Here is a 6000-nt window from a genome sequence, read left to right on the forward strand (position 1 = left end):
TTTTTTTAAAGACCAGACATGAACAGTGCACCAAGGCATATAAACAGTAAAAAAAAGAGTGAACAGTGTTTTTTTACACATTAAAAAATTATTTTGCTACAGTGTTTTCAGTTTTAAGCAATAAGTTCTATCCAAACGGATTCTAGAAGTAAATATGATGCCAATACCCAGTACAATGAAGGATGACATCCGCATAGACATATGATCCATCTTGGAATACAACTTTACCATCCTTATGAGTGCATTCTATCTGCAAAAACATATTATTCATTAGGAAACATATTAGTTTCAAGTTTCCAATGCCAAAGCTATTTGAAAAATGATATATATATATTTTTTTGGTTAAAGCAAGAAACCATTGGATGCTGCCAGCAGTTATTGTGATTTTCCAACTTTTTGAATTGAACATCTGAGCCCCGTTTGGCTTGATGAACTTCCTTAGCAACAGGGGAAATCTCTCTCAACATATCACGTGCACTAGTTGCATTTCCAATTAGCACCACAACCTGTCATCAAGATTATGTAGTAGCTTGTAAAAGTCCAAGCACCTAAGTCAATAATAAGTGCAGGAATGAAAGTAGATCAAGGAGCGTAAAGCCCGATGCCTGTGGTTTTGTTGCATGCTAACATTAGCAGGAATTTTACAGTCCTAACAAAGTTTTACGGATTCTGTCAGTCTCTTGTTCTTTCATTCCTTTAATTCTTATATTTATCCGCATACCTAAACAATGCATCATTATTTTCCAATGCCTCTTAAAGCAATGTTTGACATTTCTATCAGTAAGTAACTAAATGTGGGATATCTGTCAGAAACTAAATGCTAGTGAAAGTATTTCATATGGTCACAATTAAAGTTCCATAATAGTTGGTACTTTGTTCTGTTTCTCTTGCTAGTATTCTATACTAGGTGTGACTTGCACCTCATTTGTCCTAGGGTAAAGTAAAGGATGTCTTAAAAAAATTAAATGCGTCTTTAAATCCAATAAAACTGATATTATATATGTGAAACTTAAGACATGCGCTCTTGAAAATGTATACATGTTTTTAAATATTGTGTGGGTAAGGAGTTTTGAAAAGATTTAAGAGAACACATTATAAGTAGCCCCTCTCTCTCTCTGGGGACTTCCATTATAAATCTGCAGTAACTAGTGGATCGGAACATGTCTTTCATCTTGTTCAGATGCCATGTCCACGGGTAAATGCTCAAGAAATATAGCTGCTACCGTGAAGCAACCAACATATTCTGATTCATATTTTCCTTTTGTTGCCATCTTCAAACCTGTCTCATGCCACTTGCACATTTAGGCTTGAACATAGATGATAGATGACACCATGTATAAATTGATACAATATCTTATCTTTGTCCAAACCCTACGTAAGATTATCTGTAGTTATTCCTCCATGAGCTTTCACTTTGCTTATCCACATAATGATCAGTAGTATATTTTGACAAGGAATACTCTAGCAGTAAATGTTCATGATTTCAAAAGAGGGAAGTTGGTGATGATGTAGAAAGCAATAACAATTTAACATACTTGATTTTGGAATGGTTCAGGTATCCGGATGTTGTGGCTGTGTAGTTGCACTCCTGGCCAATTAGTTATGCCTAAGCCAAGTAACAAAAGCAATCAAAATAATTATAAGAATGGAATACAGTAGGAAAAAAAAAACGTATTTAAGGACTTCCACAACAAAATCATGGGCTTGTCCCACATCGGTGGGGTGTGTGTGTGTGTTTGGGTTTAGAACTTGCTTCACATTACCAACTGTTGCATGCAGTTTTGGTAATGGCGTGTGAGTTTAAGGAAAAAAAAGGACTTCCACAACAAATGATGCAATGAGCAAGAACCTCTATAAAAGCCTATGTTAGGTAAAGACAGTACTCATATCTATCTGAAGAGAACCATATCTCTGCAATTTTCTTAGTGTATATTGTTTTAAAAATTTGTTGTCTTGATTTCAGAGAACTTATCATTAACTTACCTTCCCTATTGAAAACAAAGAAATCTGATACTCGTACATTTTGATCAATGGATTGTGATGTTAAATAGCTGTTTATTTCAGGATTCATGTTCTCATGTCAGAGGGCAACAAATAAGAAAGCCGGATCAAGGTGCAGGAAACTTGTCTAAACTGTGCTTTGGTGCTTATATGCACTCTGGGACTGAGATTATTATCCAGTCCCTCATTTTGTACACATCAACCTACTTTTGAGAACTTGAGCCACAAAGAACCTATTCTATATGGCCTATGTGCCCTGCTCCTTATTGGAAGCAGGATTATCATTCTCATGTTTTGTTCAAAGTTGACACTTGATGCTTTTGAAATGTTACATGAAAATATGAAATATAACTAACGAAGTGGGTAGGCTTGATAAATAATCTATAGCAATCAGTGCTTAACTTTATTGTAATGCAATTCATAGCAGAAAAATTAAAAAGAGAAGACCTTCATATAGTATATGGAGGATCATTATCTGGAGTCTACAATGAAAATTATGCGATAACTGGAGACGTGCAATGTGTATAAAGATAGACGTTCAGGACAGAAAATTGTTATCTATATCAGCAAATTGTTATCACAAATGTTCAACTCTATTGTGTGAGATAATACGTTTGCTCTCTTTTTCATTTCTTATAGTGGTCTTTTTTTTTTAAATTATTTTTTTGAGAAGGATGGCCTTTTTATTATGATTTTGTTTATTATTTTTTAAACTTTTCACTAATCTATTAGAGACTAGGGGCGGCTCAAACATTAGGCCATTTAGGCAATGGCTAAGGCCCCAAATGGAAGAACACCCCTTATAATTAAAGACTAGCTCCATATTTTTAGAATTAATAGTTTTAAAATACATAAATATAAAAGCGTAGATTCTTTTCTTCAATGCATGTATTTCTTATAAAATATTAACTAGCAATACATTTTACATTTGCGTTTGCAGAAATGTATTATACAAATTAAAATTAACAAAATTCTATTTAAGATTGATGATGTCATAAGAAAAATTAAGTGGATTTGCAATATTACCAATTGAAGATGAAATTTTAGTGGAACTTGAACGCAAAAACATAAATAATAGTAATCTTGCATCTTGTCTCCTTAGGCCCAAACAATATGTTGAACTTGAGACAGTCATATACTGGGCTTATTATTGTGGACTGCAAATTTGAAACAAATTTGTTTGAAATTGAATTGAGTTGTTTGACAGGAATATACAGTGTCATTCAAATTTTACAAGTTTATTAATTTTTTTTAATATTTAAAATACTCTGTGCATGTAAAAATCTTCTTAGCAATGAGGCCATATTTTGCATGGAAAGCATTTAACACATCAATAACATGCTTAATATTTCGTAATTTTGGCATGATCATCATAATATTAGTACAAAGAAACCAATTCAATTGAGGCTATAGTTGTTAAAAACTTACAAATATCAAATTGATAATTTTGCAAAGAAGTGTTCAACAAATATCATCGTTAGGATATTGGAAGAAATTATTAATTCTTTATTTACAAGAATCACCTTAAACTCCAAAATATATTAAACTCACGCATCCTTATATTAGATTTATGCCAAAAGAACACATCATTAGAAGAACACATCATTAGAAGAATAGATCATCAATCTTTAGGCATTTTTCAAAAGATCTTCCTCTCTTTACCTCATTATTATAGTAATGAATTAATAATATAAGAAAAGTTAAAACCCTTCTTTCATAGTAATCTTACAAGAAAAATTACAAAAATTACAATATTTCCCCCCAAGTTAATTGTTTAGGACAAGTATAGGACAATTTTGAATATGTTGTATCACAATAATCTTATAAGAAAAATTAGAATATTTTTTTCCGTTATTTTATAATTTTTGTTATAAAATTTTAGACCCTCAAAAATGAAAATAATTAATGATTCACTTTTAAATATTATAATAAATAATTAATGATTCACTTTTAAATATACATTTGCGCAGAGTGGGAATGAGTTGAGATTTTTGTTAAATCTGATTTGAAGATATCAAATAAAAAAGTTAAAATGGAATCGCTTGGCAATAAAAAACCTAAAGTGAAAAATGACATCATTTTGTTTAATGAAAACAAAATTACTTTGCAATAAAAAACATAAACTAAAAAACGACATCGTTGTTTGATAAAGACGTGGATGACATGGAGTAAACGACAACGTTTGGTTTAGTGTTTTGTATCCTTAAAGAGCCAACGGCCCAACACTTATCGAGATCTTCTAATGCTTGAATAAATAATTAATTGTTTTGTGGCAGAATGCAGTCAACGGTGGAAGTTGCAACGGTGGGATCAAATTCTTGAAAATCTTTAAATGCTTGAATAACCAATTGATTGTTTTTAATGCTTGAATTACAAATAATTCAAGTGGAATAGCATAACAAATAATTCAAGTGGAAGAGTGGTGCTTTGTTTCTTAATTCAAGTGGTTTAATAGCATAAAAAATAATTCAAGTGGAAGAGTGGTTTAGTAAGATAGGCAACATGGTATGCGTAATAGTTATCAGTTTTTATTGATGAACTTACTAGTGTTAATTTCAAACTACTGAAAAAAGCTACTGTTTTACTAAAGAATTAAAATGCAAGAAATTGCAAAATAGAATGAATCCACGACCATTCATATGATCATATCAAATGTGTCATATCAAATGCGTCTATAGTTCATGAGGAAAGATAATAATCCATAGACAACAAAAGAAAGAGAAACAAATATTTTTACTAATATGTCATCCAAAACTCTCGAATCACACATGATTTTATAACTCAAGTTGAGAATTATATATGGTGATCATACCTATACTATTTCCAATTCTAATAACACTAGGACGAAAAAATCAAATGAAGGACCATAATATGTAAATAAATAATATAATGACACACCCAAATATAAAAATACCTACTTAACATAATCCATAGAGAACTATATGCAAAAGACCAAGATTTTTTTACAACTTGGGTTAGTCATAAAAACGATTTATTGTAAAACATCCTCATCCTCGCTCTTGGTCTTGGGCATTGGCCTGGGCTTGCGATGTGTTTGCTCAATCTGCTTGGCCATAACAAGGCTCGAATCGGCAAAGTTTTTGAGGTTGGGGATATTGTAGTTCTGACATATATAAACCCCACATAGAGTACCCACCATGAATGTGAAAGTGGTGCCTAAGAAACCCATTTGGCTGATCAAACAAAAAGCTAAGCAAAAACTCTTCTATAATGGTATAGAGGAAAGAGAGAAACTTAGAGAGGTAGAGAAAGCTAGGGTTTGACCTAGTGAGCGTTGAGGAATGTTGGGTTTTATATATAAGTTATATAACTTGTTGAGGTGTCGTAATGCCCAAGTCTTTTTGGAAGAGGTCCACTTGAATTGGTGAGTAGTGACTGATAACCCCTTCTCCAAGGGTCAAGAATATATCACCTACACTACTGGATATTTTTTAAAAAACAAGTTTTATTTCCTTGTTGGTCCATCGTAGTGGATGTGTAACTTGTGTTACAAGTAAATTTTTTTATAAAAATGAGATCATAATATTCACATATTGTAACAATAATTGATTTATTGAAAATTGATTAATAAAAAGCAAATTAAAAGGACAATCATAATTTTAAAAATTGTATATAAATAAGTTAGCTAATAAACCACAATAAAAAAGTCAAACCAAAAGTATTATAAATTTTTTTTTTTTTTAATAGGGAAAAGTATTATAAGTTTCAATGAGTAAAAAGAAGTCAGACCCAAAATCTGAGAAGTAAAATATGTGAGGTAAATAAACTTTGGTCCGGGTGATTTGGTTCCTTTTTAATTGTTCTTAGGAGCTGATTTGGTTCCTTCTTAATTGTTGTCCCATGTGCCCAACAAGTTTGTCTTTATGAAGTCTTGGGCCCTTATTAGTGAGTTGAGCTTGGAGAATTCAATTAATCCATCCACTTTCTTAAGTAGATATAAAGTTTGGGCTTTCTGATTTCAATGGCCCGATTGATTTA

The sequence above is a fragment of the Castanea sativa genome, chromosome 11 (genome assembly GCF_040712315.1).
Source record: "Castanea sativa cultivar Marrone di Chiusa Pesio chromosome 11, ASM4071231v1".
NCBI classification, from domain to species: domain Eukaryota; kingdom Viridiplantae; phylum Streptophyta; class Magnoliopsida; order Fagales; family Fagaceae; genus Castanea; species Castanea sativa.